The sequence below is a fragment of the Lepidochelys kempii genome, chromosome 24 (genome assembly GCF_965140285.1).
Source record: "Lepidochelys kempii isolate rLepKem1 chromosome 24, rLepKem1.hap1, whole genome shotgun sequence".
Classification (NCBI taxonomy): Eukaryota; Metazoa; Chordata; order Testudines; family Cheloniidae; genus Lepidochelys; species Lepidochelys kempii.
Window position 1 is genome coordinate 3162821 of NC_136403.1, and position 25923 is coordinate 3188743.

Sequence of the window (25923 nt, forward strand, 5' to 3'; positions counted from 1 at the left end):
GGGCTGACAAATGCGTCCTAGTGTGGCATGGTGGGCAACCAGTATGCCGGGGATGGGGAAGCTGGCCCCACGGGCTGGGCTGGAGCGGTGGCTGGTATCGGGCAGGGACATGTGGCCAGAGCAGGATGATTTAATGGGCTTTTCCCACGGCTGATTCCTGTGATCTCCCCGCCCCCACCTCCTTTAATATCCAGCTGGGGAGAGAGAGATGGGAGGAGTAGGGGGACCTCTGTAGGGTATATGCCAGAACACCCAGGCACCGTGTGTATCCACCTATCCAGAGCCTAGCACACCGCTGCGTCTGTGGGCCTATCAGTCACCTAAACACCCCTATCTAGCCCTCTAACCCATACCCCCATCTTCCCTATGACGGTCCCCTGCCTAGCTAGGGCCTGTAATTTTGCCAGCTTTCTCCCTATGCCTATAGACATATACACATGTATATTACATATATCTTCTGTCCATCCAGATGCTCTAATGCATTATCTAATCTATCTATCCCCATACACCCCCTCTATCTATCTATCTATCTTACACTCCCCTCTGTTCATCTTTGTTACCTACACATCTGTCTGTCTCAGTCCTGCGACGCTGGCCTCAATCTATTAACTCCATGTCTAAAGTGCATTAGCAGGGCCCATAACGGCAGCAGGTGAGCAAGGATGGAAAAGCTGAGGGCAACACCCGGCCGGGAGAGACTGGACCTGGAGTGTCTGGGAGCTCCCCTCCCAGCCCGCACTACTACCCTGCTTCCCACAGCACCCCCTGCTGGGAGAGGCTGGAACTGGAGTATCTGGGAGCTCCCCCCCCTCCACAGCTTGGGCTCCTGCCTTGCTCCCACAGCGGCCCCTGCTGGAAGAGACCAGGACTGGTGTCGCTCCCCTCCACAGCCAATGCTCACATCCTGCGCATCACAGCGCCCCCTGCAGGGAGAGGGTAGGGTCTGGGTCTGGCGTAATTATCAGCTCCCCTCAAGCTATGTGCTGATGTCCTTCCGCATCCCACTGGGGTGGAGGCTGGTGCCTACCATCAGCCCAGAGAATTTATTCCGAAATTCCTTTGCACTGTTGCCGTGTTTTTTTTCATGACTAAAATAAAAGTTTCCTTGAGATGCAACCTAATTCCCCCCAGCTGTCCTCTCAAGTAAATAACTGTAAGGGACAGCCACCACCTAAGATTTTGTTACGAGTTTATCGACAGCAAATGTGTCTTCCCCCCCTCCCACCCCCGCCGTTCTAGATCTCCTGTGTCTCCTCCTTGGAGCGCTCATTTCTCCAACCTTTCATCATTTCTGCTAATCTCCTTAGGACTCGCTGCAGTTTGTCAGTTCGGGTGCCCGCGGGGAGTGGTGAGGGAGGAGAGCGTATGTATCGTTCAGGGGATAAGTAATAGGAACTTGGAGCTTCTAGCAATGCCTTTACATTCAGCCGAGTACGGATCACAATCGGTTTTCATCCGACGGCCTCTGCGGTTTGAGGTGGTGGGGTCTCAGACTAAGCATAATTTTTGTCTCTATAAAAATAATGGAACATGTGTGAAGGGGGGGGGGAATCTTCCGAATGTAACAACCCCACACATCGCCTTTTGGCTGGGCGTGAACATGGGAGCCTCAGTAACAACAACAACAAAAGCATAAAGAGGTGATGGGGCCTAGTGGTTAGGGCGCGGCTCAGGAGAGCTGGGTTTTCTTCCCAGCACTGCCATTGGCTAACTGGAGACCTTGGGCAAGTCACTTCACCTCCCTCCGTGCCTCAGTTTCCCCACTTGTAAAGTGGAGAGAACGTTACAGCCCTCCTTTGTACAGTGCTGTGAGAGCTACCGATGACATGCGCTAAATGTTATCAACGGCCACACTGCTGGAGCTTTTGCCCAGTCATTTATATGGGTGTGAAGTGGCTGTGGAAGGCGACCCCTCTGATGCGGGGGTGTTTGTGCCCACTTGGCACTCGCTGCGGGCAGTGCAGCCTGCACAAGAGGAGCCATGAGGAAGGCGTGAGAAAGAGAACAAGCGTAATCCCTCCGGCTTTCCTGGGCAGTTACCCAGTGGAGGGTGTCGGGAGGAAATGGGTGTAACATAACTGACTGGTTTATTATTGCGGTAAGTAGCACAGTGGCACCAAGAGACCCCCACTGAGACCGGGGGGCCTGTCTGGCCAGATGCCATCGGTCAGAAATTCAGGTTTTCGGTTAAAAAATTGGTTTGTTTTAGAGAACTGTAAAATGTTCAGCTTTCATGTTTACAATACCCTCCCCCCCCAAAAAAACAAAACAAAAAAAAACAACAAAAAACAACCAACCAACCAGCCACACCTTTCTGTGGGCAGTTCCAATGAAAATGAAAAAAAACCCCTAAAAAAACCCCCATTGAGAACAATGGAGAATCCCCACATTGAGAACAAGGGCCATTGCCCCCCACTGAGAACTATGGAGAATCCCCCCATTGATATCAATGGCCATTGCCCCCACTGAGAACTATGGATAATCCCCTGATGGAAAACAATGGCCACTTCCCCCCCATTGAGAACTACAGAGAATCCCCCATTTGCCATCCCAGTGCCATGCCAGTGGCCATTTGACCCGCATTGAGAACTAGGGGAGTTGCAGGGTGCTAAGCACCGTGTGTAAATCTGGCTCTTAGGTCAGCATGGGATTCACAGCTGCCCTGGTTTTTTGCCTACTCATTTACACCAGCGCACAGCGGCTGTGGAATGCAACCCCTCTGATCTGGGGGCGTCTACCCCCACTTTGGCCCTCACTCCCTGCTGCAAAGGATGACCCAAAGTTCGGGGACGGGTGCACCCGAGCCCGGACTAATGGAACTAGTTGCTTGGGCCAAGGCTGCTCCCTGTGGGGGGGAAGGGTTTGCAGCATTGGCCTTGACCCTGCCAAACGGAAATGAATGGTCCAGCCGAAGCCCCTGATGAATCCAGCGAGCCCCGAATCTGCAAACTAGCCCAGCACCACCCCACGGGGTCGGTCACCATGGCTCCGTTTGCAGGACCGAAGCCGTGAGTGGTGCGCCCAAGTCACCCAGCCAGACGAAATATTTGCAGGATCGGGGCCCTTATTTTCTGCGACCGGTCCTTATGTTCAGCCTGTGTGTGTGGGGGGGGGTCTCTCTCTCTCTCTCTCTCTCTGCGGCTTTACCCCCATCTTCTCCCTTCGCCTCCAACCCCCAAGGGACTGAACCAAGCAGCAGGCCAGATACACCAGCGCCCAGGGCCTGCGCCAGGTTAGGAATCCCCATCTCGCTCCCCCCCCGGCTTGCGAGAAAATCACAGAAAAGTCGCGCGCAACCATTTCATCCCCCCCCCAGCTAAAATGTGGGAGGGCTGGAGGGCTCCTTCCTCTGGCAGGAATCTTAAATGAAGAAAACTGCCAGACAGTGCCCGTTCCTCCCCCGTCGCCGGCTCTTTCCCTTTAACACCAACACACTAAACAAGATGCGGGCGAGGTGGGGGGGGGACTCTGGGAACTTCATCTCGGAGACAATGGGAGAGCTGGAGGGGGAGGGAACCGGTTCCTAGAACAGCCGGGGGGGGGCTCAGGGAGGACTTTGCGTTCACACACTCGCAGGCTGGCAGCCGGGATCCGCAATTTCCAGGCGCTTTCTTTGCACCGGGATTTTGTTGTTGTTGGTTTTTTTTGGTTACCTTTCGCAGTCGGCGCAAAGCGAGGCAAGCCGCAGCCTGGTAAACGAAGGGCATTTCCCGTGGATTTCGGAAAGGGGGGGGGGGATTTTTTTTTGGAAGCGACGCGTTTTGCCCTTTTTTATTTTTATTTTTAACTGTCGTTGCGAAGAAGAAGAAAGTGTGTGGGGGGAGGAAGGCAAAGCCCACCATTAAATTGCGGTTGTGTGTGTGTGGGGGGGGGGGGCGTGTGTGTGTGTGGGGGGGGGGTTGGAATCTAACAAAAGGCACAAGAAGCTACAGAAGAGAAGCTGCGCCCCGGTTGTTAAGGGGAACCCGGACTGGCCGGCCGGGCGCCGCAATGGTGAGTGAAGTCGCCCTCTGAAAAACACGGCGTGAAGCCCGCTTCACGCCGGATCAAAGTTTGCATCCACCCACCCGGCGCGCAGCGACCGAGCCGGCAAAGGCGCAGAGCAGGCTCCTGCTCGCCCATTGTTGGGGTGAGTCCCAGGCAGGAGGGGAAGGCTTGGGAATTGGGGGGCTTACAAGAGGAGATTCTTCATTAACACCGAAGGGGGAGGGTGTTGTGGGGAGGGGGGAGAAGTGGATTGTTTATAGGCTTGTGTAATGTGCATGATTTTAATTGTTGCTCTCCCCCCCCCCCCACACACACACACAAAAAGGCCTCCCAAGCCAGGCCCTTTCCTGGGGTTGTGGCCAGGTGGGGAATGCATGCGGTGGGGAAGAGCTGGTGGCTGGAGAGGGAAAGATTTTTTTTTTTAAAGGGAGGGATCCTGATGAGATAAATCGCAGCCTGCGTTTCATTTCCCACCTCTTCTGTTGTGTGTGTGTCTGTGTGTTGGGGGGGGGGTGTTTATTTTTATTGTACTGGGGGGGGGGGTTATTGTACCTGGCTCGTTTCCTCGCTCCCTGGCCTGTGGAGATGGAGTATTTTCAAGAGGGGGGTTGTCTGCAGGCTTCTGGGTCCCTTTTGAATGATCAGACCCACCCTTCTGCTGTCCCCCACTTCCCCTAGGGTGGAATAGATCCCACATGCACTGTAGGTGAGACTGGAGGGTCTGGGATCAAAGTGGGGACACGGGATCAGGAGAGGAGGGGGGACGTGGTCTGAGTATTCCTACAAGCCTTTTTTTTTTTTTTTCCCCTTTCCCTTTCTTTTTTGCCTTTGGTTTAAGAATAATTTGCTCCTGGAAAAATGAAATGTGAAATTCATGGTGTGAATTTAAGTGCCTGCCAGGTGGAAAAACAAGGAGGTGTATAAGGCCCTCCTCCCCATATACTGAAACCCACCCAGCTTTTCTGCATGGGTTATCCATGGTGTAGGGCTCCTCTGTGCATGATTATAGCTACACTAGTGCAAACCTCAGTGCAAACAGTGGTCTGCGCTGGTGTAAACAGAGGTGTGCCTCCATCCAGGTGAAAGCCATCACTGATGCAAATTGCCTATTTTTTTTACACTAGTACTAGTGTGTCTACGCTAAGGATTTGCGTTGGTGTAACTACATCAGTGCAAAAAATCCCCAGTCTAGACAAGACTTGAATGCCCCTGTGATGCAGAGGGGGAATTTGTCAGCACTGGTGCAAATTCAGAACACCCTAGTCGCTTCATGTATCCTTGCACGTTTGTGCAAATGAAAGATGGCAACCTGGCCTGGCAACTGGGCTAATATCACCTTGATTTGGGGCAGGCCAGGGAACTTCCTGCACTTTGTAGCTTTTTCACCCGGGGTGATAGTCCCTTTTTTTGAGGGAGTAGCAAAAATAAGTTTTGATTGGGGGTGGGGAGAAGTGTAAATGTTCGATGCTCCCAGTCAGATTCACTGGGATCTTCCTGTCATGCTTCCCTCTGCCAGCTTTGCTCACCTGGATCTGTGAGAGCGAGGGCCTGGATTCTGATCCTGCTTGCACCAGTCTCACTCCCGTGCACCAAAGTTAACTACTAAGGAGTTACTCCCGATTTACCCCAGGTGTGAGACCAGAATCCTGCCCCAGGTCTCTGTCAGGGTTGGGAAGCTTTTCTCATCATGAAAGGGCGTGTGAGTCGATTTCCCCTTCAGGCCTTGAAGTAATAACTGAAGAAGAGGTTTAAAAAAAAAAATCGCTTCACAGGGCCCCTGGGGTTGGCTGTTGCTTAATCACAGCAGTTCTGGATTGTGTTGGGACTGATCTGGGCTCGGAGGCAGACGGAGTCTGATCCTGATCTCGCTTAACACCAGCATGACTCCCCTGGAGTTACTGCTGCTCTCTTCTCTGAATCCCCGGACTTAATGAACAGATGACTTAATTTCGATGAGGAGATGGCTCCTTTCCTGGCTGGGAGGCTCAGGGGAGCCTGGGTGCCTGGGGTGTTTAGTTTGTGGTGCTGCGGACTAGTAATCGAGGGTTAAAGTGATCTCAGAGGCCTTCAAGCAAAACTCTACTTAACTTTAGTCCATGGATTTCGAGGCTGGAAGGGATGTGTCTGATCATCTGGCCTGACCTCACGCGTTACACAGGCTGGAGAACGTCACTCAGTGATTCTTATATTAAACCTACTTGCATGGGATGGAATGTGCTTTCCGCGGGAGCGCTGGTGATGCTGCACGGCCTGGAAGAGCTTCGTGCTTGTGGCATTGCAAATGATCTGTAGGTGAAGCCTAATTGCACATATATCCGTGTCCAAAAGTACCGGGTTAAGCCCTAGCTTTGGTAAACGTTCATGCAGAGGAGAGATGACCAAGGCTTGCAGCGGTGCTGGAAGGAAGGGGGCTGCCACACCTCCTGGCTTGAAGTGGTTTCCATCCTATGCAGGGTTTACACTTTGGTTCAATGGCTCTCAGCACCCCCGTGAGGCCCATTGTCCCAGCGCCCCTGAATGCTTGTTAAATCAAACGCAGAGTTTGGGTTACCTGCCGTGGGGAGGTGAAGAACCTGCAAAGGCAGGGAGCCGTGGAGTCTCAAAGCTGATGGTTTCAGAGGAGCAGCCATGTTAGTCTGTATCCGCAAAAAGAAAAGGAGGACTTGTCGCACCTCAGAGACTAACAAATTTATTTGAGCATGAGCTTTCGTGAGCTACAGCTCACTTCATTGGATGTGACACCTTCATCTGGGATGACCACGGCTTAGCGAGGGTCCCACCAAGTGCGCTGAAGTGCACCTTCTGGGGTGGGGAGGAGATGTGTGGCGCATTAGAGGGGAGAAATGATGAGCTTTCTGTGAGTGGCTGCATGGTCTAGAGGGTAGGGCGCTGGACTGGGAGTCAGGAGATCTGGGTTCTGTTCCTAACTCTGCCACTGCCCTGCCGGGTGACCTTGGGCAAGTCACTGCCCCCTCTCTGTGCCTCGGTTTCCCTTTGCCAGGCTTGTCTCTTTGGAAAGTAAGCTCTTTGGGGCTGTTAGTGTCTCTCACTGTGTGCGTGCAGCGCCATGGGTCTCCGATCTTCTGTGGGGTCTTTGAGCTCGACTGTAAGGCTCATCCTGTGGAGAAGCAGAGCAGACAAGACAGCGGGGAGGGAGTTGTGAAGGTGAATCGGTTGCCAAAGGCACATGGGCTGCGTGAATCGCTGGAGCGGGAGGAGAGCAAAGATGCTGCTTTGGTGTCTAGACCTGGTTGCCTGGGGATCCTGCAGGCTGATGCGCTGCTTATTTAGGGCCTGACCCTGCAAAGGGCTCCATGCGAGAGGTGGACCCCTGTCCAGTATGGCAGGGTCCAACAGGGGGCCTGACTCATCATTGTCCGGCCCTTTGTGTGGTCGTCTGCAGCCGTGCAAAGGGAGCGTATCCCTCTGGTGATCTGGTAGCATGCTGCACTCTCTTTGCACGGCTGCAGACATCTGGCCAGATTCTGTTTGCAGTCACACAGGTGTAAACCCAGAGCGAATCCACGGATGCGGCTCTGGGTTTGCACTAGCCTAAACTGCAAACAGGATTGGGCCTCTTGCGCTCTGGGCTCCTTCAAAAGTATGTTCTGCGTTGCCCCATAGGTGCAGTCTCTCCCTCTGCTCTCCCCGCCGCCCGCCCGAGCACGTTGGTGGACGAGTCCTGGGGTGTGGGAGCTGTAATTACGGTAGTGTAACATTCCAGCCGTAAAACTCCACACAGCCTTGGTGCAAGCGGCTGAGCAGCCGTCGCCAGCTCCGCCAGATGTGACGGGGTCTCAGTGGGTGGGACGGAGGCAGTGGGGTCTGGGGGTTAGAGGAAGGAGCAGGAGTTGGCCCTGCTGGGTTCTCTTCCCGTCTTTGGGGGAGCAGGACTCACCTGAGCTCCATTCCTGGCTCGGCTGCTGGATGGCAAGTCACTTCCCCTCTCCGTGATTCTGCCTCCTGGTTGGGGAGATGAGGATAATTCTGACCTGACGCCAGGAGCCTGGCGAGTTACTTGGATTTGGAGATTCTGGGATTAGAGGGCTGGTGGGTTGACCAGGCTCGGTTTGTTGTGTGAAGTGAATTTGGGGCAGGGACTGTCACTTGCTAGGTTTGTACAGCGCCTGGCACAGTGAAGCCCAATCTTGGCTGGGACTGCTATGTGCTACTGAAATATAAATATTTACTAATGGTAGTTTGTAAAGAAACAAAAATCCCCCCCACCCCCATGCACGTTTGCTTCAGAATGTGAGCCGCTAAAGAGCGTAAAACCTTCCCTTCGGGAAGCCAGCCGCACTTCTCAAACATTAATGGCTTAGCTTCGCCAAGCCTGATGGGCCTAGCTCTTGGCAGGCCTGGGTTCAAATCCATCCCTTGCCACAGACTTCCTGCGCGACCCTGGGCTTAGTTTCTCTGCGCCTCAGTTTCCCATTTGTACACTGGGGACAGTAGCCCTGCCCTGCTGCTCGTGGGGGCTGTGAGGATAAGTACGTCAGACTGGGGGGGTGTACAGATGCTAGAGGAATGAGGGTCAGGTAGAGCAGAGATGGGTACCGGTTAGGATGGGGGAAATCGAGGCAAAGCGCCTGGCCCAGGGACACACTGTGACTCAACTGGGAGTAGGTTCCCAGCGTCCTGGCTGCCCGGTTGCGTGCGCCTTCTCCCCAGTCTCACTTCGCAGCTTCACGTTCATGTAAATTAGCAGAATTTTTGTGCTGGCTAGTGCTTGGGTCAGGCGCCGGCTGGGGTGGATGCAGAGGTTAAAGTGACATGTGATGGGGGCAGCTGGCCTTCCCGTTCCAAGCCTCTGCCCTGTCCTTGGGGTGAAGATCAGGCTGTGTCCCGGGGCTGCTCACTTCCCCGCTCAGGTTGTCTGGGGCTAATGAGGCGGCTTTGACTGTCAAAGGTTTTGATCTGCAAGGAGGGGCCGCGGGTGGAAACAGACACAATGAATGGTCTGGAAGCTGTGATGATGGGCTGGGAGTGAGCTGGCGTGGGTGGGGTTGAGCTCTGCATTGCAGACTGTGGGGCGTTTGGGAACTGAAGTTATCAGGGGTGGAGAGACAGGGCTGTTTAGGAAACGGGACTTCTTTGCCCCTGCCCGTGGAAATGCCCCACGTCTGCCCTGCATTTAGATTACGCACACTGGCCATTGCCATGCTGTTCCTCCTTGGAGCTTGGGGATCTGGGCCAGGAGGGCATGTTGTGACGGGTCTCTCTCTGGAGCTCCTGCTTGTGAATCAGAGAGGGCCCAAGCGGGATTCTTGCTGCCAGAATGAGCGGGGAGCTGTTTAGCTAGGGGACTGAGATAGGGATGCGAGGGAGCAAATAATCCAGCCCAGGGCTGCTCTGGGTCTCTTAACCAAAACTGCCTGTTTCAATCCCTGGCGTGGGTACAAACCAGGCCCATTTTACAGTGTGATTCACTTGTGCAAAATCGTGCTGTGCTGGCGTAACACGCCTGCAAAGGGAGGGCGGAGGGGCTGTGAAAGCATTGTGATTTAGTTCCTTACAGTGTGTATGATAACACCCATTGTTTCATGTTCTGTGTGTATATAAATCTCCTCTCTGTATTTTCCACGGTATGCATCCGATGAAGTGAGCTGTAGCTCACGAAAGCTTATGCTCAAATATATTGGTTAGTCTCTAAGGTGCCACAAATACTCCTTTTCTTTTTGCGAATACAGACTAACACGGCTGCTCCTCTGAAACTTGCCTTTTACAGGCAGTTTGCACTGGTGTAAAGGAATGCACTAAGTGCAAGGCGCTGGAGAATCGCTCCCCAGGGATTTGCAGGGGTGCTACTCCTGCTGTCAGGAATAGAAGCCAGTTTTCCAGTCCAGTTCTTGTCTCTATGAGGAACGTTGCACCAGTGTAATTCAATCAGTTTTAAAATAGATTTAGTTAAACTGGGGCAAACGCCTGCTTGAATCAGCTCGTGCCTGTAATTTACTGATTTAAGCGGGTTCAGGTGCATCTGCATTAGGGGATTTGCACTGATTTAACTAGATGGGTTTAATAGATTTTTAGTTAAACCAATACAAGTTTTCTCATATAGACAAGGCCAAAGGGACCTGGTAGAAAATTCGAACTACCCCCTCACCCCCCAAATCCTGAGAGAGGCTTAAAATCATGAGTTTTAGGGCGGGAATAATGAATTTGGGGTTCTGGTTTTTGCCTCCCTTGAATCGGGAGGGCTAGAAACATACTTCATGAACTCTCACAGTCTTCTCCCATGTCTCATAAAATTTGGTGACACCCCTGTGCTTGGAATCCCATGACTGCATGAGAATCCCAGCTTTCATTTTTTAAAGTCAAGTGTCTAGCTTTTGTGGTTGCAGAGAAAAGCTTGAAAATATGTCCAGAATGTGCCATGAAAGCTCAAAATCTAGCAGGCAAAGGAAAAACCCCGCGAAGTGTATAATGTAAAAAAAAAATCTGGTTTAAAAAAAATTACAACTCTCACGCTTTTTGGACCCAACTCAAGATTTTTGAATACTTGACATTGGCAATAGTGAGTCTCGTAATCACATGCCTCTGGGAGCTGTGGCTTTCAGAAGAAAACATGGGAAGGGATCAAAGCGTATATAAGCTAACGAAAACTAAGCCTAGCGAAGGCTGGTCGGGAATGTCTGTTCTCCCCATCTCATAACACAGGAACAAGGTGGAAATTAAACACTGACAAAAGGAAATACTTTTTCACTCAATGTTTGATTAGCCAGTGGAACTCACTGCCACAGGAAGTCATTGAGGCCAAGAATTTAGCAGGATCCAGAAAGGGATTCGACCTTTATATGGAGAACATGAATTTTAAGAGTTATCATAATAGACCATCCTGGGGAGGAGGGGGGCAGATGATCCCACATTTTTCTGGTATGGGGTTCTTGCACCTTCCTCTGAAGCAGCTGGTGCTGGCCACTGTCAGACACAGGATACTGGCTAGGTGGATCTGTTCTAATCTGGCAATTCTTCTTCTGTTCCACCAAAAATTGCGAAAGTTGCAACAAAATCAGGAGAGCCGGCAGCCCTGGGATTGTACCTGGCTCATGAGGCCTCTGATTCCACGTGCGTGTATGAAGTTGGGGCGGCGTGTGTGTGTGTGTGTGTCACAACACTTTCACTGTAAAACCAAGTGGGGGCTGCTGCCTGGTTTTCTGACAATGAGAGAGGTCTGGCTGGCAGATCAGAACTGGGAGGCGAAATGTTTGTGAAGTCTTGCAAAGCTCTAAGCTCAGATGGTTGTATCGGGAGGGGGTGAGGGCTGGAGGAGACCCAGGGCGGTGGAGAAGAAAGATTTTTTTTTTTCCTGTTGTTTGAGCTTCTAAGAGGGAACTGCAAACAATGGAGAGTTAAGTAAATTTTGTCGGTGGCCTCTTTCCAGCTTCCCAGCTGAGGAGAGGTGGGGACGTGGAGCTGGCGTTCAGGGCTATGAATAGCCGCAGCTCTCCTCAGCCAGTGAGAAAAGCTTCTTGGTGACCTACTTCTTGGTGCTTTTACCTGGGAAGGGCTGGAGTTTATCTGCCCAAGTGGAACAGCCCTCTGGTAAGCCTTCCCCACCTCCCTCCCTGCTGGGGTACTTATGCAACCTAAGCCCTTCTCTAGCCAGCGCCGTGGCACCCTGAGCAGCTCAGCGTGGCGGCCACTTGTGTGGGTTTTAACAGGGGTGCTCTCTGAAATTTGGCCTGCCATCCGCGGGCATCTGATTAGTGGAGCTGGCAGCACCCCTAGCCTCCCGTAGGATCGAGTGTCCATGTGAGATCCTGTTTCTGCTGCCCAGGCCTTGCCCCCCCCCCAGCCAGCTGCCCCCCTGCTCCAGCCGAGGGGCGCCACTGCACAGGCCCGGCGGGGGGTGGAGGTGGCCGTGATGTGGTGGACAGCAGGGGAAAGCGGTCCCATTGTATCCAGCCAGCTAGCCGTATGGAACCAAAAACATAGTTTGGAACGCAAGCAGGCGTTGTCTCCAATCCCCAGGTCTTACGGGTGTAGGAGGGAATTGTTCGGCTCCTAAGCTGGAACATTTACTCATTTATTCTCCGTCGCTTGGAGTCCTTACATTGAGATTGGGCGTCTCTCAGAGATGCGCGCCAGCTCCTACAGACATCACGGGACGTGGGGGAAGGATTCTCTGGCCTCTATTGTGGGTGTGATTATTAATAGTTATTAGGTGTATTATGGTAGCGCCTAGGAGCCCCAGTCGGGGACCAGGTTCCCACTGTGCTGGGCGCGGTATGTTATTGTTTATTAGGTGCATTACGGTAGTGCGTAGGCACCCCAGTCACTGGCCAGGACCCTGTGGCGCTAGGAGCTGTACAGACACCAAACAAAAAAGTCACGCTAGATGATCACAATGGTCCCTTCTGGTCCTCTGAATTTATTCACCTTTTTTTCACTTTGGAATAGCAGTCTCCCCCGCCCCACACACCTCCCCGTGCGAAGGCTCGCAGCCCCTGTCTGGCATTTAAAATGACAAAAACAACCAGGCTGCTCAGTCATCTCGGCGCCTCTGCTAGACAGCAGCTAGCAATCAAGTTCTAGCCGAGAGAGAGGATGGCCCAGTGGTTAGATCGCCCAAGTCCTAGGCAGCTCTAGATTCAATCCCCTGCTCTCTCTGACTCCCTGTGTGACTTCGGGTGCTTGGTTTCTCTGTGGCTCAGTTTCCCCGGTTTCCCCCAAGGCTGTTGTGAGGATAAATATGGGGCAGATTGTGGACGGGCTCGAGTGCTGTGGTCATGAGGGGCCATGTAAGTTCCAGAGGGTTTATCTACACCTGTGGCTGGCCCGTGTCCGCTGACTCGGGCTGGGGGGCTATAAAATTGCAGTGTAGCCATTCAGGTTTTATTACAGGGTAGATATACCCTAAGATAGAGAGGACTGTCCGCTCCCCACCCTCTCACGCCGACCTATGTTGATCCCCCTACCTCGCCTCAAAGAGCAGGTCACTGCTATGTGCCCTGGAAGTCAACAGGCAGGGCAGACCTGCGGGCCCTTCCACGGATCCCTGTGCTAGCCACCCCTCTCTGTCCTGTCGAGAGGGATGTAGCATCAGGGCCTCCGCTGATCTCCAGCATGTCATGAGGAGAGAGAGAGAGGATCTCTCAGACAGACTGATCCAGGCCATTGATAGTCAATGATGCTAAAGATAATAAATAACCCTCTAGCTCTTATCTAGCCATTTACGTCTATAGATCTCAAAGCGCTTTCCACAGGAGCACAGTATCCTTATCCCCATCTGTAAGATGGGGAGACTGAGGCACAGAGCAGGGAGGTGGCTTGCCCAAGAAGCAGTGGGTGTGATTCTCATTGATGCTAAGATCTGGTCTGCAGTTAAAAATGAGATCGACCGGGCTGCGTCACTCAGTGGCTGTGAAAGGTCCCGTGGCATTCTCCAGATGAGGATGAAACATGACAGATCTCTAATTGAGGGCCCTGCTTTTGCATGGTGTGGCTAAGCAATAGGGTGACAGGGTGGCCCTGTGGGGAAGGCTCTAGACTGGGCTCCAGGACTCCTGGGTTCTATTTCCCGCTCAACTCCTTGTGTGACCTTCTGATTTCTGTGCCTCAGTTTCCCCATTGTTGCAGAGCCTTGTGAGGTCTGTAGGTGAACAGTCCCATAGAGCTGTGTCTGAGCACTAGTAGGAAACGGTAGCAATCTCTGGGTTGGCTCCTCCAGCAGAGAGGCCGGACTCAAGGCAGTGGCAGGCATGCGAAGCATTGTGTCATCTCACCCTTATTAAAACCATCCTGATTTAACTGTGTTTATTTGATTTAGATTTATAGACCTGCTAAAGGTGGCGCCCGTGGCATGAATCACAAATACCGCCTAAGTGCAGCAGCACCATGTAACATAACCCATCTCCAGGGGCTTGGGCAGTTTAAAACTCACCTTCCCTCCTGTCATACCCATCCCCATTTTCAAATGTCTGCATGGTAAGCACCTAGGGTAAAACCTGGATCCTGGAGAGTTACAGCATGGAGGCTTCTTGCCCCTGTTAATAAAGGCAGGAATAAACCATGGTTCAGCCACAAAGCCACCCCTACAGTGCCCTTTCTGTGAAGAGGGAAGAATTTACCAAGAGAGGTGGTGGCTTCTCCATCTCTTGACGTCTTCAGAGCCAGACTGGCTTCCGTGGCTCAGTACAGGACTTGGGTGGATGTCTCTGGCCTGGGCTATGCAGGAGGTGAGTCCTTGTGGTTTAAGATCTATGAATCCTGAAACGGTGATGTCCTGTTTTGCTAGTTGCAAGCCCTTAAGCTAATTTTGATACTGGTTTGAGGGTGGAGGGAACCCAGTGGACAGGTGCCCTAGAGCAGACATGGCCTCTTGGTTATTGGTCATAATTTTTTACTGTACGTTATTGTCTAAAAGTCCCCAGTCTAGAGGAGGGCCCCATTGTGCCGGGTGCTGCACAGACATGTAGTGAGACAGTCCCTGCCCCAAAGCGCTTGCACTTTGGATAGACAAAAGGTGAGAGGGGAAACTGAGTCACAGAGTGAGGCAGTGACTTGCCCACATGTCCGTGGCAGAGCTGGGAATGGAACTCAGCTTTCGTCATTCCTAGTCTAGTGCCCTGTGCCCTGCAGATGTATCAACCTTATCCACTGGACTCTGGTGCTGTTGGGCTGCGATTCTGGATGCCGGTGGGGAAAGATTTTTAACTTTTATAAATACACTGTGGGGGAAAAACACATGAATAATTAGATCCAACCCTATGGACCTTTTTCTCCCCCATCCCAAGTACCCTGAAATGCTGATGGAGCCAAGCCAATCCCAGCTGGCAGCCCCTTGAGGTCGTGTGCTGGGACAAGTGGCAGATGCTGCCCTCCTGTGCGTCTCCGCATTGGTTCTGCGTTATTACCCCATGACGCATGCTGTTATGTCCAGTGTGTGTATCCGGGGGTGTGTGGGTGTAGGTGTAAGTGGAAGGCAGCCAGGACGGGGGCAGGTGCTGAGGTGGGAAGATGGGAAACCAGCAGGGAAATGCCAGCGGGCTGCTTTATTTACAAACAGACCTTGCAAAAGTGATGGATTGTTTTCCACACCCAGCCCATCTGGCTTTGCTCCTGCTCTTGGTAGCAAGTTTTATCCCTCTGGGCTCAGAGGCAGTTGCGGGTCTCTGCAGCCTCCCCTTTTCATGGCGGTAACTTCTTCAGGGACAGCTGGATCTGCTCTTGCTGGTCCCCAGATCCAGTGCTGCTGGAAAGGATGCCCTGAACTGGCTCCTCCATAGATCAAGGCCCAAAGGGACCATTGTGATCATCTAGTCTGACCTCCTGCGTCGCACAGGCCAGAGAACCCACCTGGTGTTTTCTGCAGCAAGCCCATAACCGCCGGCTGGACCAGTGCCTATGTCTCCTGTATTCCCCACTCATCGTCCAGCAAGGACACCCGCTTCTAGACTCCCGGCTCCTTGGCCGCCACCCCTCTGGGGCGGAGACGTGCGTTCCCCCCCCCCCCCCCCCCGACCGGGGTATTTCCAGGCTGCGCAGCTCCCTGCCTGCACGGGGAGCTTCCCAGTGAGCCAGACTGCTCAGCCAGCTCGCTTTGCTTTCTCCGTGGTAAGGTGCCCCGCTCCTTTTCCTACGCAAGCACATCTATTTTTAAGGTGAAAGCTCTACGGAGAAGACCCAATAAAAGAACCCACCCTCATGTTGATAAACTTAGCAGAGATTTTCCCCAGCTCCAACAAGGGCTCTGGAAGGGGTCAGTCCTTCAAACCTCACCCGGGGTTTCCCTGCGGTTACAAGTTCATAACACGTTGGGCGCCATGAATAAATCAGCCTGGTCTTTATCCAGCTGGGCTCTTTGGTCTAGAGATTCCAGGAGCGGGTGATTAATAGACAACAGGTCTCTGCTCAGGGCATAGCTTCACAAGGCTGGGTTTTTGCATGGCCGGAGAAGGGGAGGGTGCATCTGCGTTCACCTCCCGCTGGGGATTTCCTAGGAAACCCACTGAACGCAAAGTTCGCTCTGGTCTGGCACACTGTTTCAAAGATTTCTTTGACACTCATAACACTTCCCAGGGTTTACCTTCGTTGTCTGCCCCCCAGAGACATTCTGCACAATCCCCCAATCATACGTAATACAACAAACTCATATGACGCTTCAACCTAATTCAGCTAGCTTTGTCCAGGAGACGTCTGGGAACTGCCGTGTGTGTCACGCGTCTCTCTCAGAACCGAAAATCCCCTGGGGAAGCTGTTCCCATGGCTAATTCCTGCCCTGGTTAACGTTTGTGCCTTGACTCCAGTTTCAGCTTCCCGCCGTTGGGCTGGGTCTCATTTCTGCTCATCTGCTGGCTTGTCTCCTGTGTCTGTATCCATGGACCGAGGCTGTCATCACCTGCTCCCCTTCCAAGCCTCTTGTTTGCTTGACTCTTGCCATCTCTTGGGACATCTCCTGGCTTCTTGAGTTGGGTTAGACCCATTATAACTAAGGGTACATCTACGCTGTGAACAAAATCCTGTGGTGCTGAGTCTGAGAGCCTGGGGCAATTGACTTGAGCTTGCGGGGCTCAGGCTCCGGGGCTAAAAAATAAGATCATGGCTGGAGCCTGGGCTTGGAAACTGGGTGAAGCAGGAGGGCTCGGAGTTGAGTGGGAACATCTGCTCTGCTATTTTTAGCCTTGCGGTGCTAACCCCAGCTCTGAGAGTTGCTACCACGGGGTTTATTTGCAGTGTTAGCCGTACCCTAAAGTCGTACTCGTTTTTGAAAAGAGGAACCTAAATTTAGGCTCCTAACAGTGAAATTTTCAAGGGCGTGGCAGTGATCTAGACGCATGAGTTCCACTGACTTTCATCATGACTTATGCGCCAAAGTCATTTCCATGCTTTTGACGAATCCCACCTCTAACTCCGTACGTAGGTTCCTAAATCAGCAGCCTGGCTTTGAAATGTAGTGAGCGCCCAAAGCTCTTATTGATGTCCGTGAGTCCAGCACGCAGGAGCGCGATTTAGAAGTCCAGGGTGGTCTCCGTGGAGAAATTGACCAGAGTCCCTGTTGCAGAATAAGCTGTTTTGCGAGAGCACCCGGTCTGGACACTATTCTGCAGTGAGAGTGATTTTATTCCAGGATACTGTGTGCACACTGGGGAGTTGTGCTGGAATAGCTAAATTATACTCGACTAGCTGTGCTTGTCTCATTTCCCCTAACTTTCAGCTCCTGCCTCGGAAAACCTTGGCCGAGATTTTCCAAAGTGAGTAGTGATTTTGGTTGGCTAAAATATATTTTGGGGGTGCCCAGTTGGAGACACCTTAAATGCTCAGAAAGCACTGGGCTCATTTTTGCCAGGGCTAACGAGGAGGAATAATTAACATACCGGCGCTCTGCGGCCCAGTGGTGAAGATCTGTCAGGTGGGAGGAGCTTTACCTCCTATTCAGCCAGCCTGGTCTTTGTAACCACTAGATCTTTTTGGGGGAGGGGGATTGGGTGGCGGGGAGGGGGAGGCACTGGGATGCCTCCTCATCAGTTTCCTCATCAGTACACGTGGGATAATGATCCTGCCTTGCCCGTTTCAGTGGTAAGCTCTTCGGGACAGGCACTGTCTCAGCCTATGTATGTGGAGCGCCCAGATCCCAGTGAGATCCCAGATCAATAACTTCTTTGAACCTGCTGTCATCCAAGTCTCTCTTTCTGGGTGTTATTTTGAACCTTAGCAGCGTGACATGGAAGTTAGTGGGTTTGCTTTGGCCAGGTCTTTGCCCTTTGTGTTTCTTGGTTTGAATGAACCTGAAATTCAAAGCAAAACTTGGGCCCCTCCCTAGCTCTTCTCTCATGCTTTTCATCCATAGATCTCCAAGCATGTTACAAAGGTAGTTGCTGTCATGATCCTCATTTTACAGGTGGGGAAACTGAGGCACAGGGCGGCGAAGTGACTTGCCCAAGGTCACCAGGCAAGCCAGTTGCGGAGCCAGAATTGGAACCCTGGAGTCCTCCATGCACTATCATGAGGCATCACTGTCTCCCCAAGACTAAGTGTGGGCCCAGACCTGGGCGGGGGGCTGCATTTCAAATATTTAAACTGTATCAGGGGCTGGGGTTGTGCAACTGCAGGGTCTGGATTGAAAGGCTTGTGGCCGACGAGGTTTTGGAGAACTGTCGTGGGTACTAACAAGCTCACGCCAGTTCCGGGCACCAGACTTCAGGAGAGATGGGGACAAACTGGAGAGAGTCCAGAGGAGGGCAGCAGAATGGTCAGAGGGTTTGAAAACCTGACCTAGGAGGAAAAGTTAAAAGCCTGGGCAGGTTTAGTCTTGAGAAAAGCAGACTGAGTGGGGACCAGCTAAAAGTCTTCAAATGTGTGAAGGGCCGTTCTACAGGGGACGAGGATCGATTGTTCTCCACGGCCACTGGAGGTAGGACAAGAAGCAATGGGCTTAATCTGCAGCAAGGGGGGTTACAGTGGACGAGAAGCTGGATATGAGTCAGCAGGGTGCCCTTGTTGGCAAGAAAGCCAATGGCATTTTGGGATGTATAAGTAGGGGCATAGCGAGCAGATCGAGGGACTTGATCGTCCCCCTCTATTCGACATTGGTGAGGCCTGATCTGGAGTACTGTGTCCAGTTTGGGGCCCCACACTACAAGAAGGATGTGGAAAAATTGGAGAGAGTCCAGCGAAGGGCAACAAAAATGATTAGGGGACTGGAACACATGACTTATGAGGAGAGGCTGAGGGAACTGGGATTCTCTTCTGCGGAAGAGAAGAATGAGGGGGGATTTGATAGCTGCTTTCAACTACCTGAAAGGGGGTTCCAAAGAGGATGGATCTAGACTGTTCTCAGTGGTAGCTGATGACAGAACAAGGAGCAATGGTCTCAAGTTGCAGTGCAGGAGGTTTAGGTTGGATATTAGGAAAAACATTTTCACTAGGAGGGTGGTGAAGCACTGGAATGCGTTACCTAGGGAGGTGGTGGAATCTCCTTCCTTAGAAGTTTTGACAAAGCCCTGGCTGGGATGATTTAGTTGGGGATTGGTCCTGCTTTGAGCAGGGGGTTGGACTAGATACCTCCTGAGGTCCCTTCCAACCCTGATATTCTATGATATCAGGAGAAACTTTCAAACTCTCAGGGCACCTAAACTCTGGAACGAGCTTCCAAGGGAAGCTGTGATCTCTCAATCACTGGAGATTTTTAAAGAACCAGTTGGACAAACACCCGTCAGGGATGGTCTAGGTTTACTTGGCCCTGCCTCAGTGCCAGTGGGCCGGACTCAAGGTCCCATCCGGTCCTATGTTGCTATGATTTTATACTGCTTTCTGCTTCCCCTGATCTTACAGGGATGGGGTTTAGAGCTGGGTAGGAAATTTTACCAGGTGTCTGTCTTATGTGGGTCGGGGGAGCTGGTGTAACTCCACGGGCAAAAGCATTGTCCGCAAGAGGAGCAATTACTGGTATAGGCTACCTGTATAACTATGCCCGTGAGGCCTGGTTCCCCTTACTGTGTGGGAATAGCTACACCAGGAAAAGCATCTTTATATAATCCGATTCCAGTCTTGTCACTCGGATGGCTAGACTGTCTGCTGAGTCAGTGTGAAGTGATGGAAGCGGCCACAAGCAGGGCTGAGCACGTGTTTTGTTCTGACTGTCCCCAGGTTGAATCATTGCTGGGGTTCCCTGCCTGTTACGGCCTGGTTTGGAAGTTTTCAGCCATATTTTGGCTTTTTTGTACACTTGGTGAATTGCAGCCGTACGCCAGGTTTGCACCCATATCGTTGTAAAGGGCTTGTGCGGCTCTAAAGATACCAGCAGAGTTAGAGCCATGCACCCTCTGTGGGTAGAAAAGGCTTTTGATGACAGCTGGGGCTGGTTGGAAAATGGAGCATGTTTCTGCCAGATAAATACAGAAAAAGAGAGAGGCCCATGTTTTTGTTTTTCATCCTTCCTCTTTGTTCCCCCACGGAAGCTCTCCCACTAAAAGAGGAGAAGTGAAATCTTTTTGTTTAGTTTCAGATCTAGCCAACGTGTTTCATTTTGAGGATACGTTTTGGCAACCACGAACAGGTTCAGGTTGGTGGGAAAAGCCAGTTTCCCTTGAAAGACGTTTTGAGGGACACGTTTTGGCCGGCTCTCATGATGGCCGGCTTGGGGGCTGTTCATGGAGCCGGCAGGAGCTGAGGAAGTGGCCCGGCATTTCAGGCACCTAACCTGCCACCTAGTGCCCCTTTTATTTACTTCTGTGGCTCTCACTCCCGTCCCGCGGGAGTCTGTTGCCCAGGTGTGGGGTTGGATGTCCAGAATTAGGGGTCGGTTCTGCAAAATTTTGGCTTCGCCCTTAGAAGGAAGCTGGTGTTTCTTAAACAGCTTGGGGACAGTTTAAGGATTCTTGGCTTAACCAGCCTGGCAGGCTCATTAGGGCAGAGGGAATTGTGGGGGGCTCAGGGCATTGGTACCGGGGCATCAGTGGAGCCTTTGTCCTCTACACCTGACTGCCTGTTCCCTAAATATCTTCCCATCACTTCATGGTTTGGTGGCTTACGTGCACTGAGTTTGCTGCGTCTCAGCCCAGCCCCTGGTGGACGCTGGAGCTGGGCAGGGCTAGAGCAGTGGGAAGTTCTTTGGATCATTGCTTGGTCTCCAGGGTTCCTGGGCCAGGCCTGGGTACCCTGGTGTCGTATCGGCTGCAGCAGGGCCTTCATCTGCTGATTTCCTGTCTCTCTGGGTTTCCTGCAGCTTCCCGGCGGGACCCTGGAGCAGAAGCCCAGTGCCTAAGCTGCTCCAGATGTGGAGTCCCGCAGCTGGCCGGACCAAGTGGAATTGGGATCTGGCCACTGGTTTCTTTTGCGAGATCGGGATGCACCGGCGTCTCGGCGACTGATCAGACCGGGGGGGACAGGACCCTTCTCTGTCGCCGCACCCAACCCCCTCCCGCTGCGCCACTGAGTCGGTGAGTTCCCTCCACGTGTGCAGGGACAGGACTCCTAGGTTCAGAAAGTGGGTGGCCTTCCCCTTCCTTGGCTCTGGTGTGTCTCCCCTGGCTCCTTCTTTAAAGGAAGCTGCAATTGGTCACTACCCAGGATTTGTCTTTAACTCCCAGCCAGGTGAGTGTCACCAATTTCTGTGGTGACATCTGAGCTGGGAGCCGTGGTGAGGGGGATGGGGCTCAGTTTGCACTGGTGTATGGGGGTGAAAATCTAGGGGGCGGGGTGCCTGGGGTGCATGCATGTTGGAGAGTGTGTCCATGTGCAGACGTGCCTGGGGAGGTGTGCAAAGGCGGGGGGTGGAGTTGCAAAGGGGGGGGGCGTGTGCATGCGTGTGAATCCATGTACAGGTGTGCACTAAGGGTGGGGCTGCAAATGGAGCTATGACAGGGTTAGTGCAAGGGGGTGGACGTGTGAATGTGTGTCCCGGGGCATGGGGGGATGCGCGGGTGAGTCTGGGTGTAGGTCTGTGTGGGCGGGGGGATGCACTTGTGAGAGGATGCATTCACGTGCGCAGTTGCACATGCGTGCGGCTCAGGGGGCCGAGGGGGGCTGCGTGCAAGGGGGCATGCGCAGGCCCGGTGCTGTTGACTGGGGCGCGGGACGTTGTATCCCTGCAGGCCCTGCTGGCGTTGGGAACAGACCGCAGGGAACACGGCCCCGGCGTGAATCTACTGGCGCTAGTCAATAGGCCGGTGATGCCGGCGTCCCCTGCGCGGGGAGGGCTGCTTCTCGCCGGCCTCGGCTGTGCACCCCATTGTTCCCTGCAGAAATCCGATTCCTCCTTTCAGACAAAGCCCCAAAAGGGGGACATGGGGGGAGGGGGTCAGGCCCTCCCTCTTTCTGCTTGTGTTTCCTCCCCCCTCCCCTTTCCCCCACCGCTTGGGACACTGGGATGCAAGCTCCCCAGCCTCCATGCCATCTCCTAGACAACCGGGGTGGGGGGCTTTTGTTTCCATAGTGATAAATGTGAGAGAATCCAGCATCTGGGACAAAAGACTCCCACCCTCCCCTCCCCAAAGCAGAGGGGCCTTGGGAGAGGCCAAAAGACATTTTGGGTTTTATTTGACTGAAATGGCATTTCCGTGGTAACTCGTCTCTCTGTGTCCTTCTGCCCCCAGCCCTGAGCCTGGTTTCTCTCTTACCCACAACAGGCCCTACGCGGCCTCGGCAAGAAAACGGGGTTCACGGGCGTTGGGGGAGCCATGGTAGGGTATCGCCTACCCCAGAATTTAAGGAGGATTTTTGCGAGGGATGAAGTTGGGGTCTGAATAGTAGGGGGCAGGACTGGGGGGGTCTGATTACTGCTTTCCCTGAATGGGGGAGAGGTCTGGGGTTGGATTTAGGGTTTGAAATCTGCTGAGACACCCTCTCCCTGCTTGAATCAAGCAACTGTCCTTGGCGTGTGGGGTTTCAATCTCCCTGCTTGAATCAGGCGTGTGGGGTTTCAATCCGCTTGCTCACATGGGCAGCCCCTTGACAGGCGAGCAAGTCTGTCAGCCACCGGGGGGGCTCTCTGGGGGCCCGAGAGCTCGTCTCTGGGGAAGATTTGCGAGGAATTATTTGACTGGATTTTGCAACAACTTCGGGCCGGGCAATTCTTTATCACCTTGAATGGCTCCAGGTCCTGATTCAAACGCCCTCTCGCAGTGGGACTGTCCTCTCCCATCTGTGCCCCCCAAAATCTTGCAGGTGGAGATCCCCTCGCTGTTTCTGCCTCCCCTCCCCCAAACCACCCTCTATGCCCCATTAAACCTCAAGGATACGAACATGGACAAGCCAAGCTGTGTGTGTGTGTCCCGCACGTTCCCACCCCTCCTGCTCCCATGTTCATTGAGGCCTCTGGGCTGGCTGATTTCCCCACCATCGCCCCCCTTTGGTGTTAAACTCAGGCCTGGGCCAGGATCTTACATAAACTAGAAATCCAGGAGTACCAGAGAACTTCTGTTAACACCTGGTCTTGTTCCTTCTTCAGACTGATAGCATTCTGTCATGCCTTTGCATGCAGATCCAAATCAGCATGCACCAGGACTCCTGGGTTTGGGGCTCCACTTCTGGGGAGGAGAGAGTGGGACAGAAAGGGTTTAAGCAGGGGAACAAGACCTCAGGACTCCTGGGTTGCATTCCTGGCTTCGAGAGCAGAGTCTGGTCTAAAGCAGTGGTACAGAGGTCTTCCAGAGGGTTCATCCACTGATCTAGATATTTACTGAGTTTTAAAACAGGTGACATGAAAAGCACTAGCAACATCAGTACAAACTAAAATTTCACAGACAATGACTTGCTTATGCTGCTCTGTGTCCTGTGCACTGAAATGTAAGTACAAGATTTATATTCCAGTCGATGTGTGTGATAATTACATGGTAAAAATGAGAGAGTCAGTAACAATGAGCTGTGACCCTGCTGTATTTTTATATCTGATTTTGTAAGCAAGTCGTTTTTAAGTGAGGTGCAACTTGCAGATACGCAAGACAAATCAGACTCCTGAAAGGGGGACAGTCGTCTGGAAAGGTTGAGAGCCGCTGGCCTAGAGTTCAGAACAGGGTCAGTGGTAGATAATACGGCACTCTGACAGCCAGGAATGGAACCCCGGAGTCCTGGCTCTGAGGGTCCTGGCTGTGGCATCTCACTCCTGTTGATTTTTGCTTTTAGAAATTCCTATCTGCATCTTTAGGCACCTAAATACCTTTAAAATTCTGGCCCTAAACATCTTGCCCACCGTCACATAGGGAGTTAGCCTGGGACATGGGGGACCACCCTCCTTCTCCAGGAAGGATGCCCTGGTTTATCTAGATTAGCTTGGAGTCACTCTTTAGCTGGGACCAGTGTGGCTTTCCCATGCACACTCATTAAATCAGTGCAATTCAGCGGGAGTAGCTGTGATCTGATCTACACGCAGAGTTTAGATTTGAGGTTTGGAGGAGACCTCAGGGACTGAAACTCAAGAGGGCAATCGCACCCACAAAGGAGGAAGTACCAGGGATAACAGCCCGCACTACACCAGTTGTTATTTACTTTTTAATAATTTGGGTCAAACCCCAAGTATCCTTCTGGAGTGGGGGCAGGGTCTTCCCTGCCTCTGACAGATACCGCAGGTGGGGTGGGGTGGATCGGTTTCTTTGCCAGCACGCTTATGGCATGTCAAGCCACCCTTCTGACTAACTCAGGAAGAGCTTTGAGATCCTCAGGCAGCGGGAGCTGTAAGCGCGAAGGGTCATTGCCTCTGCACCCTCGTGCTCTGATGACACCATGGTAACTTTTTTCACACCCCTCTGTGCTCATCAAACCGTCTGTGAAAGATCAGATTACCTAGTTGGGGTGGGTGGGGGAGGTCTCCACAGCTTCTGGTGGGAGTCACAGTGCTGATTTGCCCTCCCATCCTAGCCACGGGGGCGGGAGCGTGGTCTGCAACACCCATCCCAGAAAGAGCAGCGTGTGGGCAGGTATTTGGTGCAAGCAGCTGGCTGGATCATGTGATCCATACCTGGAGGCCTGGCATGGTAACTGGTGCTGCTTTGTAATTAAAAAGCAGCTGAGAGTCATCCAAGCACATACAGCTTGGGGTGGGGTCTCAGCAGCTTCCCACTTCCCCTGGCCTATGGATCCTGGCCAGGATTTCGTCACCTCCTTCACCGGGACAGCATGACTCCCCCACACTGGCTTTGCCTGTGCTCCCCACCCTTTTAGCAGACGAACATGGATGGAAGGGTTGTGACTAGCCCCCCCTGGTGTCAGATCCTAGTCCCAGCAATAGGGGATGGAGATGGTTCTTTAATGATAATCCCTAGTTTTCATAGAGCACTTTTCATCAGTAGCTCTTGACGTGCTCTAACAAAGGAGGTGTCATTTGCTCTGATTGTACAGCTGGGAAAACTGAGGCACAGGACAGGGAAGGGCTGTGCCCAAGCTCACCCAGTAGGCCAGTGGCAGAGCCAGGAATAGAAATGAGATCTTCCGAGTCCTAGTCTAGTGCTCTATCCACTAGGCCAATCTGCCTCTTAAAGGACCCAGAAGCCTCTCTGTGAAGGTACATCTTTGGCCTATTCATTATGCGAAGGGATAGCAGCTACGAGTCCCAAGCAATTTCCCACCCTTAATGGGTCCAATGCTCTTTTGCAGCATTCACCGTTATTCCTGAGAGGGGGCTCCTAGATGCACACGCAGTTCCTACTGGGCTAGTAGTATCCGGGGCATGTTGCAAGACCCTTTTCTCCAAAGTGTAGTTGTAGTGGGAGAAACGAGTGTGAAATTGGCTCTGTGGGGTTTGGTGGCTCTGTTCAGGAAGGGTTCCAGGCCTGATAACTCAGTTAGCAAATCAAAGCCTGTTTTTCTTTTCTAGTAGGTTTGGAGGCAACGTAACCGATTGGCTAGTGCGCCAGGAGACCTGGCATTCTGCTGCCGGCTCTGGAGAGATCAGTAGCTCGGTTTCCCTCCTGTGCGCCCTTTGTCTTGGCTGTTCAGGGGATGAGATCTTCAGGGCAAGGATCGTATTGCACTGTGTCTCTGCGCAGTCCCTGGCTCGTTGGGGCCTCGTGACAGAGCTGGAATTCAGCGCCACGGCAGTGCCAATGAGTTGCTCTAAAGTGGACCTCGTTAAGAAGAGCTGTGCCTACTTGATGGATTGGGGTGATCAGGGGAGAGCAAAGAGACTAATTAGTCCCGAGGCAGAGGGTAGAGGAGACCCAGCAAGGAAGCGCAAAGGAGCAAGAGAGGGAAGATACCTTCCCTCTGGCCGTGGGAGCTGAGGGCTGCACGAGGCTGTAAAGGTGACGGGCAGAACTCTGTGAAACAAACCACGTTCGGGGCTTACCACAAGAAGGTCCCCTAGCTGTTTGTAACTTGGAAAGAGACAGGAGCAAGACCCCACCCTCTTAATTGGTCTGATGAGGAGCACCTGGATGGGAATGCTGAGGGGGGTGGGAGGGTTAAATAACAATTACATTGGCACGTGTGGATATGTATAACTTTAATTGGAATAATCGGGTTGCTTATGTTTTCGATGACCTGGCAGCAGTAGGTATG

At 52.6% G+C, this 25923-nt stretch overlaps 1 protein-coding gene across 4 annotated transcripts in view; it reads left to right on the top strand.

Moving 5' to 3' along the window:
- Positions 1–3587: 3587 nt before the first annotated feature.
- VANGL2 (VANGL planar cell polarity protein 2) overlaps positions 3588–25923 on the top strand; it is a 42820-nt gene continuing 20484 nt past the window's right edge. For 2 of the 4 annotated variants that reach the window (XM_073323064.2, XM_073323068.2), the window contains exons 1-2: positions 3588–3692; positions 20657–20870. The gene's annotated coding sequence lies outside the window, so the exon portion shown is untranslated. Of the gene's footprint in view, positions 3693–4075; positions 4130–20656; positions 20871–25923 lie in introns of those variants that run through there. The other 2 variants (XM_073323065.2, XM_073323067.2) reach the window with 2 other exon arrangements.